The sequence below is a fragment of the Lissotriton vulgaris genome, chromosome 3_2, assembly GCF_964263255.1.
Source record: "Lissotriton vulgaris chromosome 3_2, aLisVul1.2, whole genome shotgun sequence".
Lineage (NCBI taxonomy): Eukaryota > Metazoa > Chordata > Amphibia > Caudata > Salamandridae > Lissotriton > Lissotriton vulgaris.
The window spans coordinates 187,599,667-187,616,612 of NC_141690.1; the positions used below are offsets into that span (position 1 = coordinate 187,599,667).

Sequence of the window (16,946 nt, forward strand, 5' to 3'; positions counted from 1 at the left end):
TAGTAAAACACTATACACGGAGCAAAGAAGAACACCCCCTCGAACTGGTCATGGGTATCATTGGTTGGTTAGAACAGTTTTCTTTCACACGTTTTAAGCAGGTGTACTTTTAGCCCTATCCTGGGAATGGGAATTAAGTTGGGTTTTCAGCGTGGTTGCTGCTGTTTGTTTCTTCCTAAGTGGTATCATGCATTTACAAAATTTTCAAAGAACCTTGGGCGGGGGGACAGAAAGGAGTCACTGAAGATAAGGTGGTATCGTCCACCCTCTCTCCAGAAGTTCATCAGTGAGGCAGATTATGGCAGGCAACAACCATTCTATGATTAAGCAGACCAAATATGTGATAACCTGGTACATCAGGGGATGTAACAACATATTTAAGCGGCATAGTTGAATTCACATCTTCCCTACAGAAGGGCAGACATGGCAATGCTCCAGGAGATGCATCTTTCAGTTGATAGAGTTTTAAAATAAAAATACTGTGGTTGTGGCAACTCTACTATACCATTTTTTCAACATTTTCCTGAGGAGCTTTAATCCCTTGGGCAAATGCCTGAGCTCCCTGTTGAACCCTTGAAACAGGTAGTGCATGTTGAGAGTTGGTACCTTCTTCTGGAGGCCCAGCTCGATGAGTAAGTGGTGCTGCTGGTCAACATATATGCGCCAAGGTCAGGGGGCATTTATAATACCTTAGCCAAGGAAATGACTAGGTTTGCTGGCTGTCCCCTATTAAAGGAGGATACCTTAGTGAGGTGTAAAACATTAGTCTTGATAAATTCACACCCTTCCCAGAGTTCGGTAACATCAGCAAAGGTGGCTACAGCACTAACCAGTTGGCAACTTTGGGCACTGACAAGACACTTTGAGGCGGCTGCACCCTGACATTACAGAATACTTGTTCTACTCTCCCTCCATGATCTGATTATCAGATTAAAAAAAATATATATATATATATATATATATATATATATATATATATATAATATATATATATATATATATATATATATATATATATATATATATATATATAATAGTGAGGAACTGCGCCCTCTATTTTCTCAACGCAGAATAACTGGGTACAACATATTCTGACCATAACTCTCCGATACCACATCTTACTTGGGGTCATCCATGTGCCGTGATCCCAACATGGAGACTACAGTCTCGGGCCCTGCTTTTCAGGGCCGGATGAGTGGGGACATTGATATAGATTTTGAAGCCAATGAGAGGACAGCAGTTGAAACCACTAATAAGAGAGGCATTTAAGGTAGTTATCTGTGGGGCCTTCTTTGCAACAACATATTTCTTGTCATCCCTCACTCTGCAACTAACCTCGGTAAAAGAACAAATGCAGCATTAGAATCATGTCACACACCAGACCATGGCTAATAGAGAGAAATAGGTCCAGTTGAAAGAGCCACATACCCAGCTAACTGATAAATTATGATGCCATACCTATAAATATCGTTTGACCTCCAGAAACACTGGCGGCGACAAGGTGTGCACACTTTTGGTCAGGCTTATTAACGGAGATCAAAGAGGTGAGCGCACAAACACAGAATGACAAGGACAGCAGAGATACACACAGCAGGATATTAATTGGGTCTTTTTGATATTACACAAAACTTTACTCGGAGGGAGGGGTACCATTTCTGCTCCATCAATAGACACTGATGGCTTTCTACAAAATACACAACTTTTTACCTTTCACGCATGTAAAGGAAGACCTAAATGGCCCGATCACCGTTCAAGAATTAAAGGCTGCAGTCAATAACATGATGATAGTTTTATGATGGGTTTTAGGAGACTTATCCGACACAGTTAGCACCAACATTATTGACGCTATACAACACGATACATGACTAGAGAAAAATTACTAACTCAATAACGGAGGCGCTCCTGAACCCACTTCCCAAGCCAGGCATGCTAACAAAGATAGCAGGAGTATGTAGGCCTCTCATGATGTTGATCATGAAATACTTGATTAAAATTATTGCCACTGGACTCTTGGAGGTGATGACAAGTCAGGTACAACCAGTCCAAAGTGATTCCGTACCTGGACGCAGCACATCACCAAATATAAGGCGCATTTTGCATATTGGAAGCTTTAACCTAGATGGGCATGTGAAACTGGGAGATTTTAATCAGTTGATTTACGTTAAGTATTTGGTATAATCAGTTGGCCATTCCACGTGGTAGTGCTGAGGAAAATCGGACCAGGGCATGGCTTAATTAACGGTTTAGCACATCTCCAGTGACCAGAGTGAAGCCAGGAAAGGTCACCTCAGATCCCCTAAAGATACAGAGGGTCGAGGCAAGGAGCCCCCCTGTCCCTGCTCTTGGGCATCCTGATGATGGTGCCACTAGCAGCCTGCTTTAAGGTGAAGAACATGTCAATGGGGATTAAAGCTGTGGGATTACGGAATGTTGTCGCCTTATCTGCAGATGATCTCCTGATCTTTCTTGGAGAACTGTATCGGGGACTATGCCACACAATCACAATACTGGACAACTTTGTGCAGATTTTAAGACTCATGGTTAGTGGTCCAAAAATGTATATTCCCAAATAACGCAAACTTAACACCTGTGACAGAGCAGGGAGTAGTAGGGGGGAGTGGAATGATTCAATGTGAACGCAGTTGGTTTAAATACCTTGGTATACAAATATCACACAATAAGCAAAAAGTCATCAAAGCGAACCCTGGTAGAGCGGTCAGAGTGCTACGCTACACTATGGAATTCTGGAAGACACTACAGTTAAGAAAAATGGGGAGGGTGGCAATGACCAAAATGGTAATGCTCCCTGTGATGCTTTACTATTATGTCACACTACCATATAAATTATCCCTGGGCCCCTAAAGGGAATTAGAACCTTTAATGATATCAATGATTTGGACAGAAGGGAGATGCAGAATCGTGTTGAGTGCATTGAAACAACCACCTAAAAATGGGAACTTTGAGTACTATCACATAGCTGTCCAACTACTATGGCTAGAAAGAATATGCTACTTACCAGTATGCATCTGTTCTTTGCATGTAGGGCTGCTGACATTCATATCTGTGCATAGATCGCCACCTAGTGTTGGGTCCGGATGATTGCACATTGTTGTCCTGGAAGAGTCTTCGAAGTATCACAAGATAGGTGGCTCCTCCCCTGGACTACAGTGCGCATGGGCATCCTCGGATTGTTTTTCGCCATTGTGGCAGAGATGGAGTGTTGTACAGTAAGAGATGTCCATGCAGGAAAGTGTGAGTTAGAATGAATGCACAGCTGCGACAGGCACCGGGGAGGAGGGTGGGCGATATGAATGTCAGCAACCCTACATGTCAAGAACAGATGCATACTGGTAAGTAGCATATTCCATTTGAGGCATGTGGGCTGCTGAATAAATATCTGAGCATAGAATGTATAGCAGTCTCTCCCTTAGCAGTGGCTACCTGTGCCAGCTGCAGCAGTCTGAAAGTTTTTAGAACAGCCTACCAACTGCAGCTTGCTGTTTGGAATGTACATCAACACAATAGTGTTTTGTGAAAGTATGTATGGTTGTCCATGTGGCTGCTTTACATATTTCTTCTAGAGGAATGTTGCCTAAGAAAGCCATTTTGCGTGTAGAATACACTCTTGGGGGAACTGTTAAAGTGCGTTTAGCCTTAAGATAACATATTTGGATGCACTTAACTATCCATCTGGCTAGTCCAGATTTAGAAATGGGGTTTCCTTTGTGTTGTGGTGAAAAAGCAACAAACAACTGTTTAGTCTTCCTGAAATCTTTTGTCCTGTCTATGTAATATAGGAGAGCCCTTTTAACATCTAGTGTGTGTAGAGCCCTTTCAGGAACTGACTGTGGGTTTGGGAAGAACACTGGAAGTTCTATTGTTTGATTGATGTGGAAGTGGGATACCACTTTAGGCATAAATTTAGGGTTTGTCCTAAGCACGACCCTATTTGCGTGAATTTGGAAGAATGGTTCTTGAATAGTTAGGGCTTGCAGCTCGCTAACTCTTCTAAGCGAAGTGTTCGCTCTGAAAAGCCACCTTCCATGTTAAAAATTGTATTTCACACGAGTGTAAAGGTTCAAAAGGTGATCCCATTAGTCTGGTTAAAACAACGTTTAGGTTCCAGACAGGAGAAGGTGGGTGTCTTGGGGGATCACTCGTTTGAGCCCCTCCATGAATGCTTTAATTGCAGGCACTCTGAATAGTGAAAGGTGTTGCCTGTTCTGAAGGTAAGCTGCTATGGCAGCTAAGTGTATCCTAATGGATGTATAGGCTAGATTGCAGCGGTGTAGGTGCAAAAGATAGCATATGATATTTTGAGTTGATGCGTCTAGTGGGTTTAGGTTATTGTTGTTACAGTAAATGACAAAACGTTTCCACTTTGCCGCATGGCATGCTCTTGTGGTAGGTAGGTCTTCTTGCCTCTTTGATAATGTTCATGCAGTCAGGAGGTAAGTTTAGGTAGCCAAACTCTATGACTGCAGGAGCCAGATTGCAAGGTTCAGCTGCTGGGGATCTGGGTGCTGAATGTCTCTATGGCTCTGCGTTAAGAGACTTGGTGTTATTATTTAAAAACCATTTAAACAGGAATATTTATCCCGGAGAAGGCGCATATCTGGTATTTGATAACATCGTGATTTCTTGTGAGAATAACTGAAAACCATTCTACTTTGAATTGTCGGCCTTAGTTAAGATAACAAAATCAATAAATAACTAACAAAAAAAAAAAATGTGCGACTCGCCAACACTGTGACTGTGTCCATGTTGACATGACACCATTCCACTTCCAGGGGCCTCGCCTGTATTACCCCATCTAATTGTATTCTTTTTCTTTGGTTTGTTCTGACATTAAGTGAGCGGCAGTGCCTTATACATTTCTTCAAAAACAGAACGTCCAAAATGGACGTGTGCACCGCGCGCGATCTGCGGGAAAGCAATCCCGGGCTCCATAGCAGTGAGTGCTGCATTTACTACCGCATTTCTGTAATAGCTGAAGGTCTGGTTCCTCCTCGCAGGGAGGGGCTCTCAGCCCATCAGTCACTCCCTCCACCCTACAATATGTCTTTCTTTTCGTGCCAAGAAAAGCGAATTCGTGAAAAGCGGTAGGCCAGCTTGTAGGTGCAAACGTGATGTGTGCTGCAGACTGAGCTGCGCTGATAAAGGGATGCTTCAGTGGACATTTGTAAATCAAATGTCTGCAGTTAATACTAAAGCTGGTTCGGGTGGTGTGGTTATTTTTTATGTGTGGGAGAGCAACCTTTATCTAAACTGTTATTTAGAAATGGTACGTTTTGTAGGTATTTGCAGTTTCTTTGCAGACTCACCATCACACACCCCCTCACACACCCTCTCACCTCACACACCCTTAAACCCTCACACACCCTCACACCCTCACTCACCTTCACCCCTTACACACCCACACCCTCACTCACCCTCACTCACGCTCTTACATCCTCACACCCTCTCATCCTCACACATCCTCACACCCTCTCACCCTCAAACACCCTCACCCACCCTAACACACCCTTACCATCACACACCCTCACACCCTCACGCACCCTCACTCAACCTCAGACCCTCACACCCCCTCACACACCCTCACCCGCACACACCTCCCCCTCACACACCCTCACACCCTCACAACCCTCTCACACCATCACACCCTCGCCCTCACCCTCACACACCCTCATCAGCATAGCATAACAAAACATAGCATGGCATAACAAAAAAAAGCATAGGATACACAACCCTCTCACCCTCCCTCACTCACCCACCCTCACTCACCCACCCACCCACCCACCCTCACTAACCCACCCACCCATCCTCACCCACCCACCCTCACCCACTCACCCACCCACCCACCCTCACCCACCCACCCACCCTCACCAGCATAGCATAACAAAACATAGCATAGCATAACAAAACAAAGCATAGGATAGGAAAACAAAGCATAGCATAACAAAACAAAGCATAGTAAAACAAAACATAGAATAGTATAAAAAAGCATAGCATTGCAAAACAAAACATAGCATAACAAAGCATAGCATAACAAAGCATAGCATAACAAAGCATAGCATAACAAAGCATAGCATAACAAAGCATAGCAAAACAAAGCATAGCAAAACAAAGCATAGCAAAACAAAGCATAGCAAAACAAAGCATAGCAAAACAAAATATAGCAAAACAAAATATAGCAAAACAAAACATAGCAAAACAAACCATAGCATACATAACAAAACACAACAAAGCATAGCATAACAAAACACAACAAAGCATAGCATAACAAAACACAACATAGCATAGGAAAACAAAGCTTAGCATAGCATAAGAAAACAAAGCTTGGCATAGCATAACAAAGCATAGTATAACAAAACATAGCATACCAAAGCATAGCATACCAAAACAAAGCATAGCAAAACAAAGCATTGCAAAACAAAACATCTCATAACAAAGCATAGCAAAACACAACAAAACATAGCATAACAAAACACAACAAAACAAAACATAGCATGGCTTAACAAAACATATAATAGCATAGCAAAACACAGCATAGCATACCAAACACAGCAAAACATAGCATAACAAATCATAGCATAGCAAAACAAAGCATAGCATAATAAAACACAACAAAACATATCATAGCATAAAGCATAGCAGAGCAAAACATAGCATAACAAAGCATAGCATAACATAGCATAACATAGCATAGCATAACATAGCATAGCATAGCATAACAAAACGTAGCATAGCATAACAAAACGTAGCATAGCATACAGCATCACTCAGCACCACCACAGCATCACTCTGTGGCACCACAACATCACTGAGCTCCACCACAGCATCAATCTGTGCAACCATTCAACAACAACTGGATCAAATATGTTATCTCAATGTTTCAAGCTTTATTACAAATGTAAGAAAAAGATGTTAATATTTGACATATGTTCTTGGATTTTCGTCACAATAAAATACACTGAACATAATCTTCACAAATGTTCTTTACAAAAGTTTAAGCTATTGCCATTATAAATTACAATAACTTATTTAAGTATTAATTATTTAAAAAAATTATAAAGCATTGTTATTTGTAATATCAATACATGTAAGTCACGTAAATACAACACATATTGCATTACAAATGCTATAGGTGTCACATTTGCGAAAGTTATAACTATTGGCATGGTAAATGACAAAGCTATTAATTTCGCTATTTTCAAAAACAAAACCTAAATAAAAAATGTGTCATTTATAATACCAATAGCTCAAACTTTCCTAATAGGAGACCTATTGCATTGCAAATGCTTGTTGCTTTTGTGCCGTCTTGGAAGCCTGCTGCTTCGGGTCGATGATTTGTTGCCTCGGCTCGACGGACCCCTTCGCCTCGATCCTTGCCTTCGGGTCGAGTGTCTTAGTTTGCACCGGCTTCTCGACTCTCTGCTTCAGATCGACAACCATCTTCTGCGGGATTCCTTTGTTTAAGTTGCCTGGCGTCGACATCGATCTCGTCGGTTCGACGGCATTCAGCTTCGGCATGTCTCTGGGTGTACTGGCTCTCGGCTCGACACCCCTCATGCGACCCAGCCGGGTCGAAGGCCATTTTGTTTTTTGTCGGCGCCGATGGTTCCGCACCTCTCGGTCCGAAGACTGTAAAGTCTATTAGTTTCGGTTTCTGTTTTGCTTCCTTCACTTTAGGTTTCGAGATTATCAAGGAATGGTAATGTTGGACAGATGGCTCTTGCCTTATGTTCTTAGTCGGGCTAAATTGCGGGGCTATAGAATCAATGTTCTGATCTTGGCTAAGGCCTTCCGGCGATGCCTCGACCTGAGCCTTTGGAAGCGGATCAGTAACAGTACTGGGCTCCGTACTCACGGTTGGCCCCGTGTCCTCGCCGGGGTCGTCCTCGACGGATCGTCGTCCCCTACCTCAACGAGGTCGTCTTAGTCGTCGACGTAGTAGTTGGAGTCATGTTCCGACCCTGCTCCGACTGTTGGTCTGAGTCCTCAGCTTCGACGAAGTCTTCGTCGTCTTCAAAGATGTTCTCCGGCTCAGGCGCTGGCTTCTGCATGGTCTGCCTCGCTGCTCTTCGAAGCCGAAGTGTCTTCTTTGATCTAAACTGCGCACAAGCTAAGCAGTCGGCTTTATTGTGTTCCGGAGATAAACACTTGTTACACACAGGGTGTTTATCGATGTGTGGAAATTTTGAGTTACAGTTGGGGCATCTTTTGAATGGACTTCGTTCCATCGACGATCGGTCCTTTGGTGTCGAAAAGGCCACGCGGCCCGATTCAACGTTCGGAGGAGAAACTACAGAAAGAGAGTTGTCGATACCGATCGCAATAACAATACCGACGCCCCCGAAGGCCTTTTGGCCTTTTAGAAAAGTTTGTTACTGATTCCGAACTCAGAGTTGGAAATACACATCCGAACCCAATGGCGGAAAAAAACAATCTACGGATGGAGAGGATGCCCATGCGCACTGTAGTCCAGGGGAGGAGCCACCTATCTCGTGATACTTCGAAGACTCTTCCAGGACAACAATGTGAAATCATCCGGACCCATCACTAGGCGGCGATCTATGCACAGATATGAATTCAGCAGCCCACATGCCTCGAACATATTGTTATTGAGAGAAGCACATGGAGAAGTAAAATGGGCATGGCTTCGAAAACACCCAGACATATTAGATTGCCTTTCACTGCATCAACATTTAGGGCGAGGAATATATCACCGCCTGTGGAGTCAATAGTACAATGGTGGAGAGAATAGCAATGTAAGCATTGCCAATCACAGATTTACTCCCGTGACATATCAATAAGATTCCTGATAGGGAAAAGAGGAAACAGAGTGCAGGAATGGAACTATCTACGGGTAACTGTTCAGGGAGACTGGTCCAACTCTGGCACATGTTTAAAAGTTTGGGGAAATAATGGAAACACAATGCTCCACCACGTCTCTTCCTGGCCTATGGAGTAATTGTAGGGAAACAATGTAAAAGGTGGAGTCCTTCAGTGGTAACAGAACTAGACCATAACCACACCCTAAAACTGTACCAACGCTAGGGCAAACCTTTCACACAACTGTATAGAGTATTACATGCCGACTTCGATGAGGACCTTCTCAGCCTAAGGAATAAGTGGACACAAGATCTAGTGCTCGAATTCACAGATAAAGACTGGGAGATAGTTTTAAATTATCTGGCCCAGATCTCTAGAAATGCATGGTTTGAATGACATCAATGATGTACCTGCATAGAACATTTCTGACTCCCTAAAGGCTGGAGTTGATATTCCAGAATGCAACTGGGTGATATCCAATGTATCAGGAAGAACCAAAAGACTGGGGTGGTGTTTTTGCAGAGTACTGGGGAGTAGTAGTCGAGAAAATAGAACAGACCTCTAGTCAGCCACTATTTGGTTATCTGAAATCTTGTCTGTTAGGGCAAAATCTTTGGCATTGTTAGAAATGGGATTTCTGGCTAGCTGAGACTTGCACCAAAGCAAGGCGGAAAACACCACCTAAGTCAGGATAAGGGAGTTACACTTCTAAAATAACCCCTGCTCACCCCCTCAGTAGCCTTGCAGGAGCAGTCAGGTTTATCTTAGATCCCGTGTGTAAAGCATCTGCACATAACCAACAGTAATACAGTGTACGCACAACAAAAGGACACCACACCAGTTTCGAAAAATATCCACTTTTTTATATACTTAAGACAAGACCAAAATACGATAAAATCCACAATACTAGGCTTCAAGATAGGCTCCAAAATAGGCTTTTAAAAATAGTTCCTTCATGTCGATACCTCCGTCAGGGGCTATCACGGCGTTGTGAACAAATCCAAAAACAGTTCTGACTGATCGCGGGGTTGCAGGCCAACTACGGTGTCGGGAAGACCCGCAAACAGTACCTTTCAGAGATGCAGGGCGATGGGGCCCTTGGAGCCACTCGTGTTGCAGGTCGAACTCCTTTCTGATGGGATTAGGAGTGCTGGCGCCAACAGGCGTAGGGTGCTGCGGTGTGAATTGCAGCGGTGCGGCATGCGGTGCCCCAGGTCGCGGTGCGAGTAGCAGCCCGTTGGCGGCGTCATCGGTGAGACCAGGGTCGCGGTGCGAGATGGGAGTCGGTGCTCGTCACGGTGCAAGCAGCGGCGTTGTTGTTGCGGAAACACTGTCGTCGGTTGACGAGCTGGAGTCGATGGCACCGACGTCAGTAGGCCAAGGCTGTGGTGTGAGATGAGGGCGGTGCGTCGTGTAACTCACGAGCGGTGCCCCCGAACCATGGTGCAGGCAGCTGCGATTTCCACAGGAAGTGGCGACGTCAGGAAGGCCACGGAGTAGTCGTGTCGTGTAGTGTGGCGGTGCAGAATACGGTGCCCACAGGTCGCAGTGCGAGCAGCGGCTCGATGGCGTAAACAGGCGTCGACCTGAGACCAGGGTCACGGCAGTGTCCTCTGCAGAGCCAAAGCTTTGGCGTGAAGCAAGGCGGTGCGAGTGCTGTGCCCACAGGTCGCTGTGCGAGCAGCTGCTCGGTGATGGCTTCAGCAGGCGGTAGCAGTGAGACCAGGGTCGAGGTGCGGCGTTGCAGCGGTGCCCTCTGTGGTGCCTTCAGGACACTGGTTCGGCAGGGTCGTCGTAGACGTCGTCGAGGAGTGTTCTTCGAGTTGCAGCACAAAACACATAGACCCTAGTGCTGCGGGTCGAAGAACTTTAAGTCTTTGCTGTTCCTGAGACTTCGTGAACATGGGGCAAGCTCTACCTCAAGCCCTTGGAGAGTCTCACCAATTCGGTTGCATAAAGTCCAGTCTAGGCCTTTCACTGCCCAAGACAGAAGCAGCAACTGCAGGTCAACTCAGCAAAGCATCCAGCAAAGCAGTTGTTCCTTTCGCAGCTTCTCTGGCACCAAGCATTTGTACCGAAAAATCCTTTGACCTTTCAGGAGGGTGTCTGTGTCCGGCCAGAACCAGTTGGACCGTCTCTGGCGTGAATTCCTGGCAGGAGGTGAAGACAGCTGTGTCAGAGGCAGACCAGGTCCTTTGAGGTGCAAGAAGATTCCCTCCCTCTTCCCCCATCGTAACCCAGGTCTGTTGAGCCCTTTCCTGATCTAGCTAGACTATCAGGAGCCACCCCGTTCCCCAGCCATCTGTCATCTCAAAAACCAGACAAGCAATCCACATTCCAATGAGGCACACGGGATGACCGAGCAAAACAATACCCACTTTCTAAAAGTGGCCTTTATGAACTCAGACGCTGAGTTTAGGCATACCAAACTTCATTCACTTATAACTTTTTTGGGCTACGTACGTGGGTGCCACAATCCGTGCTGCAGGCCCACGAGCAGCGATGGACTCCTATGCCCTTTACTGGAGGCTGACAAGTGAGTCACACATCCAATCATAACACAATTTACCACAGGAGCACCAGCTCTTTACCAATGATCAGCAGTGCAAAAAGCGCGCAGAAACGTTATACCAGCAAAAACAGAGTAAAAACCGGGAAGGCAGAAAGCAAAAACTCGGGGGAAACACGCCAATAGATGCCAAGTCTAACAGCCATAAAAAATGGAAGACTAATAAATTAATATACCTGGCATTAGCACTGTCAAAAAAGGTATATAGCCACTGCTTAGATATCTACTAGAGGATAAAACATGTTGCAATAGACAGAAATAGCAAAACACAGGGCTCATATTGAACTGGAGATGCTCCATAGGTAGAATTATAGACGACTAGGCATATGGGAACACACCCAGATCTGGGAGGGCATCAGATTTCATTCATTCTTTCAGTGAGAGGACACCACCACTTAACACATGAGAGATGTCATAATTCACCAGATGCTGCGCTTGTGAAAATGAAGCGTAAACACGAAGGAGCCCATCAGAATTACCACAGATTGGTCTAGGATCTTATTTACGTTAACTAATCCTTGATGAGGTTTGCCTCAACTAGCGCAAGAAATTACACTAATGAAGGAGGATTCTATAAAGTGCCATTGAACTCAACGGATCAACAAATATGCTGCCCTTGGGGGTTCAATTATGAAGTGCTAGGCCCAACACAAATGCCCAACCCATACTAATGCTCATTTGTTATATGGTAACCTCTGACATGTCAGGAGAATTGTCTGATCAAAACTGCTATTGCACTAATACTCTTTGCCTTTCTAACCTGCTATACTGCCTGTCCCCCAGTAATAGACACTCCACTCATTTCAACAGGTAGTAAGTACTAAATTCGATTTTACTTGTTCAAATTACACAGAGTGCCACACTAAAGAGAAATCAATTATGGACATGTAATGGACATTCAACTACACAAAAATTTCTTTAAAACACAAAATATTCTAAAATAAAGATCAATAGTTTCAAACCTAGATATTATTAGGTCTAGACATTAAGTTTACAGCAGGACGGGTACTATAACAACAATCTTTGAGTCGTTTGAGGCAACATAGACTAAAAATCAATACAAACTTCCTGATGCCTTTCATGCCCAAATCCTGCTGGGAAGTCCATAACATAAATACAAGACAAAGTAAACTTATTTAATCATCATCATCATCAAGTCAACTTTATTTCGGTTTGTTAATGAACCATAAAAGTACATAACAGTTAAAAAAAAAAGAATACATTTACAACTCATCCAATGCATTGTAGATCTCAATTAGCATATTTGCAGTAATCGGTTGACGTGCGGTTATAATATAACAATAAGGACATAACAATAAGATACAGAAACTAAGAAATTTCCTTTAAAACAGATAAAAAACTAATTATTACTAAGACAGAGCCATCCACCCACAATAAGCGGGTTACTACACATGGATCAGTCTTCGTCTAGTTAACCACATCGAGAACAAGAATTTAGAAATAGCAGTAACTATCAATGCATTAGTATCAGTTTTTAAAATTCTAAAATAGTCTATATAGTTCCTCAGTCCTAGGTTAACACATAACTGTATAATCCATTTTTTCCTGCTGACAGAATAAGCAGGACAAAACAAGATTACATGGATTAGAGATTCATTCGGATCATTACAACCTGGACAAGGACGAGCTAAACCCAATTTCCATTTATCAGAATAGGAGTAGAGGGGTAATGTACCATATCTGAATTGTAGAAACAATTTTTTTGCTAGGACAGGTTCTATAGCATCTAACTCTTTCTCAAAACTGTAAACATTCTTAAAGTGCAAGAAACTGTCGGTGAGACTAGATGGCCTGGCTGTTCGAAAGACCTCTTCAAGGTTATGATGTTTTATAGACTCAGCCAGGGTTCTCTTTGAGATAGATTTGCATGTGTCCTCCGGATTAGACCAGAGATTCTCCATGCCGATCTTAGACGCATGCCCCCTTATAAAAGATAACCACTTTATCCTCCCCACAAACGGGCGAGCCATAACAATTTTTAATTCTTCTCTATAACACTCAAGCTCCGGGACACTCCACAATCTACGCCAGTAAAGAAGCGGGCGTGAGGCAATTACTTATGCAATTGGCCTCAGATTTGTATCCAGCCTTAGTGGAACTAGGGGGGTGTTAGTGGGTAAGGAGAGCAGTTGTCTAAGGAATTGGTTCTCTGTTATACTAATCTCGTTCGCTGGACAATGGCCCCAGAGTTCTGCCCCATAAAGGGTAGAAGATCTGGTTTGTACCTTGTATATTTCCAGCGGTACACTGACCAGCTTGTGAACACAAGATTTCTGCACTTTAAGGATACCCCCCATAGACTGAGAGAGGGTCAGATTAGCCTTAGTCATTTGGGTTTCCCAACTCATTATATCATTTAAGGTCAGACCTAGATAGGTAAAATGGTTTACCCTTTCCAGGGCTCGTCCATCCATAGTTGGGCAAGGGCAATTAGTTGTAATGCCATTAAACACCATGTACTTAGTTTTGTCTATGTTTATTACCAGATTCCTGTCCCTACAGAATTTGGTAAATTGATCTAACACCCGCTGCATCCCCATAGGTGTTTTTGAGAGTAGCAGGGTGTCATCTGCAAACATGAGTGCAGGAAATTTACCACCAGCTAAGTTAGGAGCATCACTGTTTTGGACACTAGTTAAGTCATCAACAAGGCCATTTAAAAAGAGGGAAAATAGCGTAGGGGCCAGTACACATCCCTGCCTAACTCCCTTCTCAATAGGAAAATCTCTTGTTAGCTGGCCATTTTTGCCATAGCGAACCTTTGCATAGGTGCCGTCAAGGAGTCTTTTGAATTGGAGACATAGATAGGGTGGTACCCCCATTGTTGTTAATATGCTCCAAAGTTGATTTCTGTCCACCATATCAAATGCGGATTTTAGGTCCACAAATGTCAGGTAGAGGCTCCCCCCTTCCATCACCACATGCTTCCAGTAAAGGACCTGGAGCCGTAGTAGTTGGTCAATGGTCGAGGTTTTGGCACGGAACCCTGCTTGCAAGTGGGAGAGGATGTTGTTCTCACTAATCCAATCTTGCAAGCGTTGCAAAAGCAGTTTGGCATAGATTTTTTGAGTAACGTCAATTAGACTAATTGGTCTATAATTTGACGGGGCCAGCGGAGAACCCTTTTTGTAAATCGGAATTATTTCGGCCCCCAGCCATGTACTAGGAGGCTCTTGGCCGTCAAGAATGGCATTAAATATGACGGTCAAGTAGGGGACCCAGATCTTCGGCTCATCTCTAAAAAGATCACCGGGGATCTTGTCCAGCCCAGGGGCCTTATTTCTTTTTAACCCTTGGACTGCAAGGGTCACTTCCGACATAGTAAAGGGAGGGGTGGGGCATTCTAGACTCGGTCTCGAGATCGTTATAGGGGACAGATTGTAGGCGGAAGCGGTGTTAGAATAGAGATCACCAAAATATGCACACCAGGCTTCCTCAGCTATATTGGGATCAAGTTTTACCTTCCCTTCTGCTTTCCCTGTGTGGACCAAGTTCCAAAAGGTTCGGGCGTCTTTCGCTATTAACGCTTGTTTAATGGCCTTCCATTTCTCTGTTTCCCATTCAGATTTTGCATGAGAAAGGAGGTTCTTATAAAAATTCCTTGCGGCCAAAATATTAGCCCTATGGCCTGATTTGATGGCAGAAACTAGGGTGGTCTTCGCCTTCCTGCAAGACTGATTGTACCAGGAATTTGTGGTACGTGCCTGTCCATTAATACATTTTACAGGTTTAGAAAAACTAGCTGCTAAGGTCAGCATCAGTTCTTTATGTATAGCTAAACATTTAACATCATTGTCAGGATTGGAAGCATTTTCATACAATAAATTTAGATGCTCAAACTGGGGAATTACGCTTTTATACAGTGATGCCAGGTTATCTGGGGACGACTTAATAGAAGACCATCGGATTTTTTTACCGCCCTGTGTGATCCTAATCGCACCAGAGACCAAATCAGCCGCTTGTTGCTCCCCAACATAATTTGGGACATCCAGTTCCGCAACCAAAGGGTAGTGATCGCTTTCGACGCGATCCGAAACGTGGAAACATCGAATCAGATGCCATACAGACATACTAACCAACAAATAATCTATTGTTGACGAGTGACCCATTCCATTATAGGTACTTTTGCCAGGGCTATCCCCCGGAAAGCGGCCGTTGCAAGCTCTAAGTGAGAAAGTATATGTCAGTGAGGTGAGCTGCATGGCCGTTGAAGTCCAGTTTTTAACTGGATAGATGTTTGGGGGTGGAATCCGGCAGGCGTCATCCTCGTCTGCTGTTAGCTGTGGGACACCCATGAGTGGTTCGAAATGGCAATTAAAATCCCCGCCTATTATCACCTTGGTATCAGTTGAGAAGCTATTTAATAGGGCAATTAAGGACTCTAGGACATGAGAAACTGTACCACCCAAAACCGGACGTAGATAGATGTTAATAATCGCTATTTTGGGTGTGTTTCTACCGGTCAAAAGAATACACAGAATATCACAAGAATTGGTGTTAATTCTCTTGACCAAGAACCCAAGATGAACAGCCACCCATATGGTCAATCCACCGGATGGTCTGCCCCTAGGGCCTTTAGTTGCGGGCTCGGCATAAGTTACAAAGCCCAGCCTGTGCTGAATAGTCCTGGCCCATGTAAACTTATTTAAATCGATAGCAGCAAAGACTAGTAAGAACTTCATCAATAACGGAGGCAATAGGTAACTTCATTAGAAGGAGGCATTTCCCCACTACATTCTTGGTCAAGGACATTTGAATCCAGAATAACACGGATTGAAAAAGCTGCATTTTCATATACATGCTTAGTAGATGTGTCAGAACAATGTACTTTCTGAAGTGGCTTGCACTGCTAGTAAAAAGGGCACTAACCCAAGCCTATTTTATTCCATGTACCCATGGAAGCGAAGACCCATGCCCACTTCCAACCCACAAGCCGGCCTCCTTGGACTTCAGATCTTTGGATATGTGCCCATGTCAAATTAACAGACATGCCCCCATGGCGTTGGAGGTAAATGGTAGGTGATGAATGACTAGGTTTACAAGGCATACACTAGAGTAGTGAATACTCCAAAGCCTCAATTTCCCTTATTTCAAATTACTGAGAGGATTCCCAAGTACTTAACATCCCAATTCTATGCATATCAGAATTTGTGTACTAACGAGTCTGCAACCCCCCCCACTACATTTTAAACGAAAACTAGTCCTAGTACCCAACACCCAAGCTGAAAAATTGATGATCAAAATATGTTTTTGCAAGAAAGATCTCACTGAAAAACAAAAGCGTGAACATGTGACTTACAAGCACATGTGGCATTTGCTTAAAACGAGAAAAGGGATTGGAGTAAGAGGAAGTCCGTGGATTTGATGGTGTGCGCCCTAAATGTAAAAAAGACTGCATGTGTACCCATGACTGTAAATTCAAATACTTTACTTTGTATTCTGCAAAGGTTTCTAGTTCTTTCCTGTACCAAGATGACTCTCCAATAGTTTACTGCAAGCAGGACTGGGACATCAGAGACCT

The 16,946-nt window shown here is 43.8% G+C and overlaps 1 protein-coding gene across 8 annotated transcripts in view; it reads right to left on the reverse strand.

Moving 5' to 3' along the window:
- The window catches only part of RNF4 (ring finger protein 4), a 334,013-nt gene that overhangs the window by 238,277 nt on the left and 78,790 nt on the right, over nt 1–16,946 (reverse strand). The gene's annotated exons all lie outside the window — the stretch shown is intronic.